The sequence below is a fragment of the Amblyraja radiata genome, chromosome 17, assembly GCF_010909765.2.
Source record: "Amblyraja radiata isolate CabotCenter1 chromosome 17, sAmbRad1.1.pri, whole genome shotgun sequence".
In the NCBI taxonomy this organism is placed as follows: domain Eukaryota; kingdom Metazoa; phylum Chordata; class Chondrichthyes; order Rajiformes; family Rajidae; genus Amblyraja; species Amblyraja radiata.
In genome coordinates, this window is record NC_045972.1 from 9,362,050 (window position 1) to 9,378,895 (window position 16,846).

The window sequence follows — 16,846 nt, forward strand, 5'->3', positions numbered from 1 at the left end:
TCATGCTTGCTGGCTGAGCCAAACCAGACCATGATGGAGAAGGTGAGGACAGACTCCATGATGGCCGTATAAAACTGGACCATCATTGCCTGTTTCCACAGCTGCCGCAGGAAGTACATCCTCTGTTGTGCCTATTTTGACTGTGGAGTCGATGGTGGCCCCCCATTTAAGGTCCCTGGAGATGATGGTTCCAAGGAACTTAAATGACTCCACAGATGTGACTGTGGAGTTGTTGATGGTGAGTGGGGTGAGGGGAGGGGGAGCTCTCCTAAAGTCTACAATCAATTCCACTTAGACCTTGGAGCTGCCCCTCCCCCACGTACAAGCAGGAGACATATAGGTTGTGGCACTTTTGGGGTATTGGCTACTCCACATCCTGCATTTAAGTATCATTCTGAGACCACTGTCTACAACAGCGTTTCTCAACCGGGGTTCCCCCGAACGCTAGTGTTCCGCAAGAGGTCGCTAGCGGTTCTGAGAGAAATAATGATAAATAGGCTAATCATATGTAAATGCAATTTTGAGTCATTCTTGTGTTTAATTTCATATTCGTAATTTTATTATGCAAGTACGGCATATTTAGTGACATCTATTTAGCATATTTAGCTACGTCTATATGGCGCCAGTGTGAAACGGCGTACAGTGGTCAGTGGACAGGAGCTGTACGTGACAGGTTCATGTGTCATCAAGTGACTCACTCGAGTACAGACGCATGCACGGTCTCCATCAGTCCTGTCTGTGCTTCCTGGTGTGCAGGTTCAGTCCCTCATTCACCCACGTTATTCAGTCATTTTTACCCATGATTTAGGGATGATATATGATTTTTTTTAAATTAAATATGTTTACGTTTATTTTTGTTAGTTTATCAAAAGTTTATTTATTTATATTTTTGTTAGTTTATGAAACGTTGTTTCTCTTGCTCGCTTTTCTTTTTCCAAGGACTTTATGCAGCAAAAATGCACAGCACTGCACATCAAAAATACACTCAGAGTTTACAATACATCAAGCAATCATTATAGTACAATGATGCAGTCATTGTTTACAATGCTCTCGACCCCACGCGGTGACCCATCGCCGGGCGGGAGCAGGAACGACTGGCAGCGGCTGTAACCTCGAAACCAGACGCCGCTCCGAACGGGCCTTCGCCTCCCCCACCCACCGCCCATGACACCACTCCCCCCCCCCCCCGCTGGGCCCACGCCACCCCCCACTCCCGCCGGCCTCACTCCTTTCTCCCCCCCCCCCCACGCCGTGTTCCCTTTAATGCTGCGTGGGAGGGAGAAAGGAGGAAGAGAAGGGAATGTGAGAGGGGGAGTGGAGAGAGAGAGAGAGAGGGGAAGGAGGGAGAGAGAGGTGGAGGGGAGAGGCGAGGCTGAAAAATATGAATTCCATAGTTTGTGACTTTCTTTTTGCATCCTATTTTTAATATAATTTGAATATTACAAAATTCTGCACGTTTTCAGGATCATCATGGATGTCTGCAGTAATGCAGCAATCCATTGAAGATGTTGCTGCTGAGGAAGCTAGGGAGAAGATGGAGTTGGAAGATGGAGTTGGAAGATCTCCTTGGTGCAGTGAAAACCAAAGGTTAGGAGAGGGAGAACATTATCACCAATTTTATTCGGAGCTAATTGTCAAAACTAAACATTTTTGACACAGGATTTTCTGACTAGATTTTCTGACCTCGTTGTATAATTGAATTGCAGGCATTTTGATACCAAAATCAGTACTGTACCGTATCCCCCCTAAAAGCTAAGTTACAGAGATGTGAATTAAGTCGATAATAATTTTAATTCCCATGTTCAAATTACGACATATTTGCGGATCTACCCCTTCCATCTTATAACAAAAGTACTTAAGCAATTTTAATAATACTTAGTATAAAATATTGGAAATTTATAAAATATACATTTTAATGGGATCATTATATACAGATGTAACTTTTCCATTTCAAGATCGGGGGTGGCAAATATGCGTCAAGCCGATAGCCTAATCGTTAAAGGGTTAAAAGATAGCCTAATCGGTAAGAGCTGAGAAGACGAATCAGAGCTGAGACAGATGTTCGGCAGCTGTGGCGGGGCCTGAATGCAGTCACCTCCTACAAGGCGAAACCAGGAGGCAGCTCGAATGTCGGCGAAACATTATTCCCTGACGAGCTCAATGCGTTTTACGCACGCTTTGATAGGGAGAACACTGATGTGCCTTCTCGCGCCCCCATTCACTGTGATGGTATTTCAGTCTCAGTCACAGAGGCCGACGTCAGGAAATCCTTCAATGGGGTGAACCAGCACGGGAGCACCTCAAGGCTGCGTGCTCAGCCCCCTGCTGTACTCACTCTATACCCATAACTGCGTAGCGAACCACAGTGCGAACTCCATCATCAAGTTCGCTGACGACACCACTATTGTGGGGCGTATCACTGATGGGGATGAGTCAGAATACAGAAGAGAGATTGAGCAACTGTCCATATGGTGCCAGCGCAATAACCTGGCCCTCAACACCAGCAAAACCAAGGAACTGATTGTGGACTTTGGAAGGAGTAGGAGGGGGACCCACAGCCCCATTTATATCAGCGGGTCGATGGTTGAAAGGGTCAAGAACTTCAAATTCCTGGGCGTGCACATCTCTGAAGATCTTTCCTGGTCCGAGAAAACTAACGCAATTATCAAAAAAGCTCATCAGCGCCTCTACTTCCTGAGAAGTATACGGAGAGTCGGATTGTCAAGGAAGACTCTCTCTAACTTCTACAGGTGCACAGTCGAGAGCATACTGACCGGTTGCATCGTGGCTTGGTTCGGCAATTTGAGCGCCCTGGAGAGGAAAAGACTACAAAAAGTAGTAAACACTGCCCAGTCCATCATCGGCTCTGACCTTCCTTCCATCGAGGGGATTTATCGTAGTCGCTGCCTCAAAAAGGCTGGCAGTATCATCAAAGACCCACACCATCCTGGCCACACACTCATCTCCCTGCTACCTTCAGGTAGAAGGTACAGGAGCCTGAAGACTGCAACAACCAGGTTCAGGAATAGCTACTTCCCCAGCCATCAGGCTATTAAACCTGGCTCAGACAAAACTCTGATTATTAATAACCACTTTCTGTTATTTGCACTTTACCAGTTTATTTATTCATGTGTGTATATATTTATATCATGGTATATGGACACATTTATCTGTTTTGTAGTAAATGTCTACTATTTTCTGTGTGCTTAAGCAAAGCAAGAATTTCATTGTCCTATACAGGGACACATGACAATAAACTCACTTGAACTTGAATTTGAACCCTCGAAAAGCGCCTGGACCTGGTGGTATACCCGGTCGTGTTCTAAAAACCTGTGCGGACCAACTGGCTGTAGTTTATATGGACATCTTCAACCTCTCACTTCTGAGGTCTGAGGTTCCCACCTGCTTTAAAAGGGCATCAATAATACCGTGCCCAAGAGGAGCAAGGTGACGTGCCTCAACGACTATCAACCAGTGGCACTAACGTCGGTGGTGATGAAGTGCTTTGAGAGGTTGATCATGGAGCAAATACCTCCTACCTCGACAAAAACCTGGACCCACTGCAGTTTGCCTACCGCCACAACAGATCAACAGTGGATGCGATCTCGTTGGCTCTTCACTCCGCTCTGGACCACTTGGACAACAAAAACACATATGTCAGGCTGTTATTCATTGATTACAGCTCGGCATTTAATACAATCATCCCCTCCAAGCTGGTTACCAAGCTCTCAGAACTGGGTCTCTGCGTATCCCTCTGCAATTGGATCCTCGACTTCCTCATTCAAAGACCACAGACGTATTGGTGGAAATGTGTCAGCCTCGATAACAATCAGCACAGGAGCACCTCAAGGCTGCGTGCTCAGCCCCCTGCTGTACTCACTCTATACTCATGACTGCATAGCCAGTCATAGTGCGAACTCCATCATCAAGTTCGCTGATGACACCACTGTTGTGGGACGTATCACCGATGGGGACGAGTCCGAGTATAGAAGTGAGATAGACCGACTGACCAAATAGTGCCAGCATAATAACCTGGCTCTCAACACCAGTAAAACCAAGGAACTGATTGTGGACTTTGGAAGGGGTAGGATGGGGGGACACAGTCCCGCTTATATCAAGGGGTCGATGGTGGAGAGGGTCAAGAGCTTCAAATTCCTGGGCGTGCATATTTCTGAAGATCTCTCCTGGTCCAAGAAGACTGACGCAATTATAAAGAAAGCACATCAGCGCCTCTACTTGCCAAGGAAAGGTACTCTGAGAAGTTGAGGAGCAAGTTCTCAGCTAGTGACTCTTCTTCAGTTTGGAAGGGCATGCAAGAAATTACCAGTTATAAGAGGAAAACCCCCACTCTTTGGATAATCATCAGCTGACCAACGACCTGAATGAGTTTTACTGCAGGTTTGAAAATCAGAAATGTAACCCTGGTACCCCCCCCCCCCCCCCTCCTCCTCCTCAACAAACACAGCCAGACCCCAGTCTGCAAAGAATGGACCCTGCACCCATTCTTCCCCATTCACCACTTCACACATACTTAAGGCAAGACTCCAGTATGTAAAGACTGGACCCTTTCCCACCCCAACCAACACTTCACACCCACTCACAGCCAGACCTCTAATGCAAAGACTGGGCCCTTCTACACTCACCCCTCTCCAATCACCACTTCACACCCAATTACCCACACCCTCCTTGCTGAACAACATCACTTCATAAACAATAAAAATAGAGGAGGTGGAGAGGCTTTTCAGAAGACAGAAAAGCCGGTAATCTCCAGGACCTGACAATGTTTCCCCCTCAACACTCAAGCTCTGTGCCAAACAACTACAGACATTTTTAACCAGTCCCTGCAAACATGTACTGTCCCTGCCTGGTTCAAACTCTTCACTATTGTCCCTGTACCCAAAAAGGCAAGGATTACTGGTCTTAATGACTATAGGCCTGTCGCACTGACCTCTGTAGTCATGAAGACTCTCGAAAGGCTTGTGCTAGCACAGCTGAAAAATATCACGACCCCCCCTGCTGGACCCTCTGCAGTTTGCATATCGGGCCAATAGATCTGTGGATGACTTGGGCCTGCACTTCATCCTCCAGCACCTAGACCGCCAGGGGACCTATGCGAGAATTTTGTTTGGGGATTTTAGCTCTGCATTCAACACCATTGTGCCAGAGCTACTACACTCCAAACGTTGACTGTGCCTGAACCCCTCTGTTGGTGGATCACCAGTTTCCTGACAGACAGGAAGCGGCATGTGTGGCTGGGAAAGCACTTGGACCTGCAAACGCTCAGCATAGGAGCACCGCAAGGCTGCGTACTCTCCCCTCTCCTCTACTCTCTCTACACCAATGACTGCACCTCCACAGACACCTCTGTCAAGCTACTCAAGTTTGCGGACGACACAACCCTGATTGGACTGATCCAGGATGGGGAGGAATCTGCCTACAGACAGGAAGTGACACAGCTGGCGCCTTGGTGCCATCGCAACAACCTGGAGCTTAATGCTCTTAAGACAGTGGAATTGATTGTAGACTTTACGAGAGCTCCCCCTCCCCTCACCCCACTCACCATCAACAACACCAGTCACATCTGTGGAGTCTTTTAAGTTCCTGGGAACCATCATCTCCAATGACCTTAAGTGGGGGGGCTACCATCGACACCACAGTCAAAAAGGCACAACAGAGGAGGTACTTCCTACGGCAGCTGAGGAAGCACAATCTCCCACAGCGGGTCAGGCAGCATCTCTGGAGAACATGGATAGAGTCATAGAGTGACACAGTGTGGAAACAGGCCCTTTGGCCCAATTTGCCCACACCGGCTAACAATGTCCCAGCTACACTAGTCCACTTGCCTGCATTTGGTCCATATCCCTTCAAACCTGTCCTATCCATGTACCTGCCTAACTGTTGCTTAAATGTTGTGATAGTCCCAACCTCAACTACCACCTCTGGCAGCTCGTTCCATACACCCACCACCCTTTGTGTGGAAAAGTTACCCCTCCGATTCCTATTAAATCTTTTCCCCTTCACCTTGAACCTATGTTCTCTGGTCCTCGATTCCCCTACTCTGGGCAAAAGACTCTGTGCATCTACCCGATCTATTCCTCTAATGATTTTGTACACCTCTATAAGATTTCCCCTCATCCTCCTGTGCTCCATGGAATAGAGTTCCAACCTACTCAACCTCTCCCTATAGCTCACACCCTCTAGTCCAGGCAACATCCTCATAAATCATCTCTGTACTCTTTCCAGTTTGACATCTTTCCTATAACATGGTGCCCAGAACTGAACACAACATTCTAAATGCGGTCTCACCAAGTCTTATTCAACTGCACCATGGGACATGCTGGGCCGAAGGGCCTGTTTCCACACTGTATCACTCTATGACTCTATCTATCGTTCCCTCTCAAACCCATTCTCCTGCCTTCTCCTCATTACCTCTGACACATGTATCAATCAATAATCTATCAATCTCCTCCTGAAAAATGTCCATTGACTTGACATCCACAGCTGTCTGTGGCAATGAATTCCACAGTTCACCACCCTCTGACTTAAGAAATTCCTGCTCATCTCCATCCTAAAGGAACGTCTTTCAATTCTGAGGCTTTGGCCACTGGTCCTAGACTCTCCCACTAGTGGAAACATCCTCTCCACATCCATTCCATCCAGGTTTTTACCAGGCTGGGACAGACTGCAACAGCTTCACACCGTATCCCAAAGCTCGTGTCCTGTCCTGCATCACCCAAGGCAGCAGAGACATTATAGGAGAGGGCACCGTAACAAAGTAGCTCACGATGATTTGGGTAACATTCAGGAATGTCTATACATGTCACATCATGAATATTACTGAAGAAGGGTCTTAACCCGAAATATAATCTATACCTTTTCTCCAGAGATGCTGCCTGACCCGCTGAGTTACTCCAGCACTCTGTGACATGTCACCTATCCATATTCTCCAGAGATGCTGCCTGACCCACTGAGTTACTCCAGCACTCTGTGATATGTCACCTATCCACGTTCTCCACAGATGCTGCCTGACCCACTGAGTTACTCCAGCACTTTGTGTCTATTTTCCCTTCACCCATCTTCCCAAGCCCACTCTCCCCCCTCCTTTCCTATGTTCCTTTCCACCCATAAACCTCTCTCTGCCTTTACATTTCACTACTCTTTCAAATCTGCTCTACTTATCAACATGCATTTTTCTTCTTAACTTTTTAGTCATAGAGTGATGCAGTGTGGAAACAGGCCCTTCAGCCCAACTTGCCCACACCGACCAAAATGTCCCATCTACACTAGTCCCACTCACATGCATTTGGCCCATATATCCATCTAAATCTGTCCTATCCATCTAGTGTCCAAATGTCTCTTAAACATTAGGATAGTCCCAGCCTTAACTACCTCCTCTGGCAGCTTGTTCCATACACCCACCACCCTTTGTGTGAAAAATCTACCTCTCAGATTCCTGTTAATTTCTGAAATATTGGTCATACGCAAAAATGCTACAAAATAAGGCTCAGAATGCATCAGAGAGCATCTAAAACCCCAGAGCTTCCATGGCCCTGGACCTCGGCATCGAGGGACTTTACGCTTCTGCTCGTGATGTGGGCAGCACGCACATTATTTCACATAAAAAAATTTATAACCCTGTCATGCTACCCCTCTTTTTGAAAAGCTTTGTACCGGCCAGTATTTGCTTCAGTTTTGAACAAGCAGTTTGATTTGTTTTTTTTTTGCATTGTCAATAAACTTGAGAAAAACATGTTATTCTTTGCTTAAACCAGTTATCAGAAAAATACATTATGTTTGCCTTATGAACTTTAAGTTTATGAAAGAGAAAGAAAGAGATGAATAAAGATATATAATAATTTTTATGGAGGAGTTCCCTGAGACATGAAAATTATTTCAAGGATTCCACAAGGTTGAGAAACGCTGGTCTACAGTAACCCAACAAAAGGCGGAATTAGAATGTGGATTGGAACAACAATGTGCTTTTGAGGCTGCCCATGTCATGCTGGAGCAAGTCTTGCCATTATTTCCCTGTCCAGAGGCTGCGGATGTGTTTGACTGATGTGCATGAATTACATTTGTTGATTAGTGGAATTGGCAATTAGTCTAATTAGTGCAAATAAACAATAAAGAGGAAAACTGTATGAAAGATCACATGAGTCTTGTTCAGGCAACAATCTAGTTTGACTGTGCAGGAAGGAACGGCAGATGCTGGTTTACACCGAAGATAGACACAACATGCTGGAGTAACTCAGCGGGACAGGCAGCATCTCTGGATAGAAGGAATGGGTGACGTTGCGGGTCGAGTCCCTTCTTCAGGCTAGTTTGACCGTTCCCAATGGGTGTGGTACTGAGCGCTCTTAAATAAAGAAGAAGGGTTTTGGCCCGAAACGTTGCCCATTTCCTTCGCTCCATAGATGCTGCCGCATCCGCTGAGTTTCTCCAGCACTTTTGTCTACCTTAAATAAAGTATAGCCTTGTTTCCCTTACCCAATCTTTGAGGTGCGTTTTCAAGTTTACTTTAACACAATGTGTCTCTGGGATTCTGGACTAGAATGACAGCTCAATGATAAACAGTTATTGGCATGTTTCTGTCAATTGGCGCTATTGGAAACAGAATTCCTGACCGTGTCTGGCAAGGTACTCCCCAGACCAGAGCTTCCCACAGTGAATTGGGTTTTACTCCACAACACCAGCCATAGGAAGGGAACAGTTCTACAGTCATCCATTGTAAATTAGAAATGTTGCATCAACTAGAGGGCCACCAAGGGTCAGCCACCTGCATGAATAGGCGGCCTCTTTACCAGTGGCAATGGAAGAACCGATTCCAGTGCCAAGCCCAAAGAATCACCCATCAAATGGGGGTGCCTTTTGATAGATTGACTCCCGAGGTCAAGTGCATGCTTGGTTCACTGATGGCTCTTCTTGGCAGGAGAGTGGAAAGCATAGAAGGAGGACGGCTGCACAGAACCCTCGCATAGGGAGAAGCTATGTGGAAGAGGGTGATAGTGGATCCAACCGAATGGCTGAACTGATTGTGGCCACTCTACCCCCTCCAGGAGACGGACGTTCCCGTCCATATTTACACCGACTCCTGGCCAGTTGCCAATGGCAACTTGGAAGAATAGGGACTGGAAGATAAAATGGACGACCAATATGGGGGAAGAACTACCTACCGGCTGCTCCTTTGGTCTGACGCCAAAAGGAGACGTATCACAATGTGTACCATGTTAACGCTGAATGTCCTGGACAACATTAACAACTGGCCACTGCCTGGCGCTTTTGCTCTCCACAGGATAATAGAAGCTTCTGGGCATGAGGAGGATGACAAGTGGCAACAGGGAATGGAAGAAGCAGGGGATGGTGACCTTAAGGTGGGCAACATTTGTGTTACTCACACCAATGTCCCAGTGGAAAAAGGGGTGGTCATCGCTAAGGGAGCAGATAACAACTGCTGAATGTTGGACACCCTTCATTCACATGCTTGAACCACCGGAGATTGAAGTAAAGATAGTGAAGTGCTAACAAGATACAATCTTGTTTTGTCTGCAGGTGATGGGAGAGTCGCACCTTGTGGGGAGTGAGAATGCTGGCGCTGCTCGGATGGATGGCACTAACTACACTAACGCACAGTATCATTGTGACTAATCACAACAACACCCAATTTCCATGTGCGACGGGGAATCCATGTTCTCCCACAGCCCTTATCAGACAGGAAGAAGTTGTACTTTGACGTGGCGGGGAGGCAGCAAGTTTGAATTGTTCGGGGCAGGGCATGGACTTTGATGGGGAGGCAATGGCATATCCTGTGTGGAGATGCATCGCGTAGATCCAGGTCAATGAAGAACTTAAATGTAGAATATGTCATGCTCATGTTAGGGGAAGCCATGTATCCATCTGCTGGGTTTGTGCGCATGTGTCCATTCATGGTGGGGAATGGTCCATCCCTTTGTGACCAATCCCAGTTAATACATCCATAGTACAGTGGTTACATTTTGTGCTACGAGTGCTTGCAGGGTTGTATGCATTGCTTATGCTGGTTAAATGTGGGTGCTTAAGCTTGGAGACCTGGATTACATTACCATGTAAACTGAGAGGTAGTTGCTGTACGACATACCTGCCCTGGCCATCAAAGACTGTCCCTGTTATAGTGGGACCATTAAAGATGCCTGTGGACATGATATGCGATATAGAAACATAGAAAATAGGTGCAGGAGTAGGCCATTCGGCCCTTCGGGCCTGCACCGCCATTCAATATGATCATGGCTGATCATCCAACTCAGTATCCCGTACCTGCCTTCTCTCCATACCCCCTGATCCCTTTAGCCACAAGGGCCACATCTAACTCCCTCTTAAATATAGCCAATGAACTGGCCTCAACTACCTTCTGTGGCAGAGAATTCCAGAGATTCACCACTGTGTGAAAAATGTTTTCCTCATCTCGGTCCTAAACTTAGCAAAGCAGTCTATTAAGACTGCTTTGCTAAATTTGCTTCACTGGTGATCCAAGGAGTGTAAGGGGAGTGTTCATAGCAAAAGTGGTATAATGTGGATAAATGTGAGGTTATCCATTTTGGTGGCAAAAACAGGAAAGCAAACTATTATCTAAATGGTGGCCGACTAGGAAAAGGGGAGATGCAGCGAGACCTGGGTGTCATGGTACACCAGTCATTGAAAGTAGGCATGCAGGTGCAGCAGGCAGTGAAGAAAGCGAATGGTATGTTAGCTTTCATAGCAAAAGGATTTGAGTATAGGAGCAGGGAGGTTCTACTGCAGTTGTACAGGGTCTTGGTGAGACCACACCTGGAGTATTGCGTACAGTTTTGGTCTCCAAATCTGAGGAAGGGCATTATAGCCATAGAGGGAGTGCAGAGAAGGTTCACCAGACTGATTCCTGGGATGTCAGGACTTTCATATGAAGAAAGACTGGATAGACTTGGCTTATACTCGCTAGAATTTAGGAGATTGAGAGGGGATCTTATAGAAACGTACAAAATTCTTATGGGGTTGGACAGGCTAGATGCAGGAAGATTGTTCCCGATGTTAGGGAAGTCCAGGACAAGGGGTCACAGCTTAAGGATAAGGGGGAAATCCTTTAGGACCGAGATGAGAAGAAACTTTTTCACACAGAGAGTGGTGAATCTCTGGAACTCTCTGCCACAGAGGGTAGTTGAGGCCAGTTCATTGGCTATATTTAAGAGGGAGTTAGATGTGGCCCTTGTGGCTAAAGGGATCAGGGGGTATGGAGAGAAGGCAGGTACGGGATACTGAGTTGGATGATCAGCCATGATCATATTGAATGGCGGTGCAGGCTCGAAGGGCCGAATGGCCTACTCCTGCACCTATTTTCTATATATGTATGTATCTATGTATGTTGTAACATGTTGAGTAGTGATTCCTTGGACGGAAAGGGTTAAACAGACTGTGTCAGTTAAAACGGAGTTGTCAGCAAACAGCCATACACAAGATTTTCTGCTAAATTAACAGCTCCACATTCAAGAAAAAACTCAGATTTCAGCTCCTTCATTTCTCGAGTACCAGTATTTTTGCTGTTATACTAATTTATTTTTTTTATTTTTTATTTATTTTTATTAGAAGTACAGTAAATTACAGTAATGCACATCACATATATCTTATTACATTTGTTGTACCACTTCATTTTTCGAGCTTTAAAAACGGTAGAAATAAAAGAAGTAAGGAAAGTGAGCAAGAGTCGTGAAGGTGCAGGAAAGTGTTGGGAAAAGAAAGCCCCTTAGAAAAGAAGTTAGAGAAGGAAGTAAAGAAAAGAAATAGATCCTAGAAAGGAAAGAAAAAAAAAGGAGAAACAATCGCTCTATTATAACACAAAACTCCGCTAAAAAGGATATACCAACCGTGTTTTTTCACCCCCCGTTACCAGATCCTGGTGCCATTTATTTTTTAGATTACTATTGCACCTTATGCTTGTAATAGTTCCATAAATGCAGACCACGTCTTTTGGAAGTGGTCTGCTTTGCCTGCTAGGAGGAGTCTCATCTCTTCCAGGTGTAGTGTTTCGAACATGTTTGAAATCCACATTTTTATTGTTGGTATTGGAGCGTTTTTCCAGAATTTGAGTATAAGCTTTTTTCCCATTATTAGCCCGTAATTAAGTAAGTTCTTTTGAAACACATTTAGTTCGGGGTTACCTTCCGATATTCCAAAAATGATCCATTCTGCTTTTGGTACAAGGTTTATTTTAATTAATTTTGTGAAGATTTCAAATATTTCGTTCCAGAATTTTTGGAAGTTTATACAAAAAACAAAAGAGTGCGCTATGGTAGCTTCTTGAGACTGACATTTATCACAAGTGGGTGAGACATTGGGGAAAAGTTTATTTATTTTGGTTTTTGAATAATATAGTCTATGTAATGTTTTGAATTGAATTAGAGTATGTCGTACGTTGATCGAGCATTTATGCACATATAGTAAGTGTTTATCCCAGCTCTCTTTTGAAATTTTTATAGCTAGTTCTTGTTCCCAGTCTTTTCTAATGCCATCAGTTGTAGGTATTTCTATATTTAAAATAATGTTGTATAAGTATGATATTAGATTTGCTGATTCAGCCTTTGTCTTCATTGCTTCATCCAGTAAGTCTGGAGGCATGTTATGATAGTCTTTTGTGTATTTTTTCAGATAGTCACGGATTTGAAGATATTTAAAATATTGATTATTTTTCAAATTATATTTCAGTTGTAATTGTTGAAATGATAATAATGTTCCCAATTCATACACATATTCGAGCGTTTTAATTCCCATTCTTTCCCATTGTGTAAATGATTTATCTATAATTGAAGGTTTAAACGACGGATTATTGACTATTGGCATTAAAAGAGATAGATTTCTTAATTTTAGATTCTGTTTAATTTGTTTCCAAGGTTATACTAATTTCTGTAAGTTCATTGAACCCATGACAATTCCTTGAGGTCCGTCACGGGTTATTTATTTAATGTTTATTTCTTTATTTTCCCAATACTATTTTTGTTAAACTTTTATATATCTATGGAACCCGTTCAATCTGCTTTTCTGTTTCTTGCTGCTCTTGTCATTTTAGTTTAGTTTAGAGACACATCACAGAAACAGACCCTTTGGCCCACCGGGTCCTCACTGACCAGTGATCCCCGCACCTTAACACTATCCTACACACACAAGGGATAATTTACACTTATACCAAGCCAATTAACCTACATACCTGCACGTCATCTAACCAATTTCACAGCATTAAAAGTTTTTAGTCTTTAAAAACGACCTCTCTAACTATAAAAGCTAAAAATTCATGAGAGGAATAGATTGGGTAGATGCACAGAGGCACTTGCCCAGAGTAGGGAAATCGAGGACCAGAGGACATATGTTTAAGGTGGAGGGGAAAGGATTTAATAGTAATGAGACGATATCTTTGTCACAAAGGGTGGTGGGTATATGTAACAAGCTTTCAGAGGCGGTAGTTGAGGCAGGGATTATTGCAACGTTTAAGAAACAGTTAGACAGGTAGATGAATGGAGAGATATGGCCCAAACGCAGGCAGCTGGGACGAATGTTGCTTATTTGTGAGGCAGGAATAAAAATGATCATGGCATGATTTACGGGATGCTAGAACCAGCTAAACTTAAGGTTAAATACTGGACTTTTTGATTTAAAGACCAGTGGACAGAAATATAGCAATCTGACACAGATAATGCCTCATTTATTTTTTACTAGAAATCTTCACATGCCTCTTTCTAAAGGGCCTGTCCCACTTTCACGACCTAATTCACGACCTTTTTTACTCATGGACATTTTTCATCAGGCTAGAAAAACGCCCCGACCTACTTGATGCCACGAGTACCTACGACCAGCATCACGACCTACCTACGACCTCCTATTACCTTGTGATGACCTTGCTGCGAGTACGAGTCAAGGGCAAACTCGGCAGAGGTCGTGAATTAGGTTGTGACAGTGGGACAGGCCCTTTATACAGCTTGTAAGTGCATGTGTAAACATGAGTGGATCATGTAACCATTTTAATACACATATATTTCCTTCGCTGGGCAGGAGACTCTGTGCATCTACCCGATCGATTCCTCTCATGATCTTATACACCTCTACAAGACCACCCCTCCTCCGCCTGTGCTCCAAGGTATAGAGTCCCAACCTACTCAACCTCTGCCTATAGCTCAGACCCTTTAGTCCTGGCAATATCCTCTTAAAACTTCTCTGTACCCTTCCCAGCTTGACACCAACTATTTCAATAATGGTATCTGCTGTTGTCAAATTTTAATGCAACATTTTCAATACTAACCCATATGATCAATGCTTCTGAAATCACATATTTCCAGCAGTACCTTGTAACCCTTTAGATCATAAAAATGCAAATTCTCTGACCTCTGAGCAGTCTGCTTCCTAAATGGTGTTGTTTCATTAGAAATAATATAAAACAAAAGTTAAATAAATGATAAACATCAATTAAGACCAACATCGGGCCACATCTGCACATCATGCCTCAATTAGCTCCCATCTTACATCACTATATCTGACAGCTATATTTAACCTTGGATTCCCATCTGCTCCACCATGACTGACTGATCATGAACAGTACACACATCTGGACGTCTGGAGCTTTCCACTGTGACTTAAAGGAAATGCTGTTCCAGTCCATACAATCTTAAAAATGAGAACAGATACACTGACTTAATAAATTAAAGTTCTGATTACTATTAGACTTTTTTTTTTGTTTAACTGCATGACAATGACTGTGTAGAACTGGACAAGTTATTTGGTCATAATTTTATCTTGCTAAGAATTCACTGCATGTTTTATTATTATTCAAAAGATAAGTCTAATATAGGGGATATGTTAGAATTGGCATTGCCGTTAAATTGCATTTGGAATAATTGAGTGGCAGGTAAGTTTAGGACATGTTTTGAGTTCTTATTGGTTTGGTTTAGTTAAAGAAGGAATGGAGTGCCTGCTGCTTTAAGAGCTCTTACAAAAATACATTAGCGTAAAACTGTAGTGCAGAAGGTTTGCTCTTGGTCAGACAGTCTCACTGCAAAGATTACAAATCCGTTAGAGTTGGTCGGGCAGTAAAAGTAAATACTTCCCTTAGTAAACAGCCTATGAAAAATTGACACTTATCAACGAGAATGCAATTGAAGAAGGAGTACTGAGGGGCAACTTTTTTGGATTTAAGGGAGTAAGGCGCTGCAGGAAGCAAGTAGTAAAATGGAACTGAGTCCTGCATCAAAACAGCCATGGTCAATGATTTAAACAGGATTCCGGAGACTGATGCTTCACTTCTTCCTTCCTATTTTTGCTGGACCTGCCTTAGGTTGAAACAGATCATATGCACCCTTGTTGGCAGAACTGTCACAAAGTCCACTGCCTGCCCCACCTCAAACAGCCCTGATCCCCAGAATATCATTTGCCTCCATTCCACTGAAACCTCTGACCTTTGATGCCTTTGTTTTCAACTCCTTCGATCAGAAGATCAGAAGTGACAGGAGTAGAATAAGGCCATTCGGCCCATCAAGTCTACGCCATTCAATCATGGCTGATTATGTAGCAGCCATTTAGTTTAACTCAGTATGTTATAACTATAACCAGTTACCTTTAAATATTATCTGTCTGTAATAATGTGGATGGGATTTATTACGTAGTCGGAGGCGTGTTTGCGGCTGACTCTCCACTTCTCCACTGACTTTTTCTCCACAGCGTTCTGTGGCAAATAATTCCACAGATTCACCACCCTCTGACTAAACAAATTCCTCTGCATCTCCTTCCTAAAAGAACATCCTTTAATTCTGAGGCTGTCCTCTAGTCCTAGACTAGTGGGAACATTCTCTCCACATCCACTCTATCCAAGCCTTTCACTGTTCGATCCTCTAGTCATTTAGCATTCTCAAATCCTAAACATGACTGCCTCTACTTATTCTGGTCATTCCAAGCCACTGACCTACATTATTCTTCAGCACCCGGTTTTGTCTCGGATCCAGTTGTTTAATGACCTTCGTTTCTAAACTTCAAACCATTTTGCCATTCTCCAGATGTGGTATCTAAATATCCCATTTCCCCACCAAGTTCTGCTGCAGGCTGTAAAATTTGATTTCAAATGCCCTGTGCCTTCACTTTCCTTTCCTCTATTAAGGCTTTTAAAAGTTATTTTCTTTCCAAAAATATACTTGATTTATATTATGTGGAAGTATAAAGTGCAGCACACTGATATATTGCCATTGAAGGTACTGAACACATCTTTATGCTTAATTGCAAGATTTATATGATACTAGACTAAGTGGGACCCGTTGGGTCCCATGTTCACACGGGAGGGCTGGTCCCCCAACGCAATATTCCACCTCTCCACCAATTCCAATATTGGTGGCCAGTTGGGGGGGGAGGCTTTCTGGAGTGCTAGTATGGGTGTTGTGGGCCGAAGGGACTTGTTTCCAGAGGGCTAGTATGGACATTGTGGGCCAAATGGATTCTTGGGCTGGCAGCTCAGTCACTCAGGCCTGGTGGGCTGGCAGCTCAGTCACTCAGGCCTGGTGGGCTGGCAGCTCAGTCACTCAGGCCTGGTGGGCTGGCAGCTCAGTCACTCAGGCTGGGTGGGCTGGCAGCTCAGTCACTCAGGCCTGGTGGGCTGGCAGCTCAGTCACTCAGGGCTGGTGGGCTGCAGCTCAGAAACTGCCAGAAATTCTGCCCAAAACAGGTGAGAGACTCTGTGAGTGAGAATGGGGAGAGGGTGGAGAATCAATTTTAGACATTTTTCATATTTTTCTGCAGATCACAGCAATGAAGGAGGAAAGTCTATCCTGGCCTAGATATCACAGGGAGCCAAGGATGGGAGAGAGAAAACTGC

General features: G+C 44.3%; 1 protein-coding gene across 1 annotated transcript in view; it reads right to left on the minus strand.

Annotated features, from left to right (window-relative positions):
* Positions 1 to 16,846, minus strand: part of LOC116982478 (carbohydrate sulfotransferase 6-like) — a 40,457-nt gene that overhangs the window by 11,823 nt on the left and 11,788 nt on the right. The gene's annotated exons all lie outside the window — the stretch shown is intronic.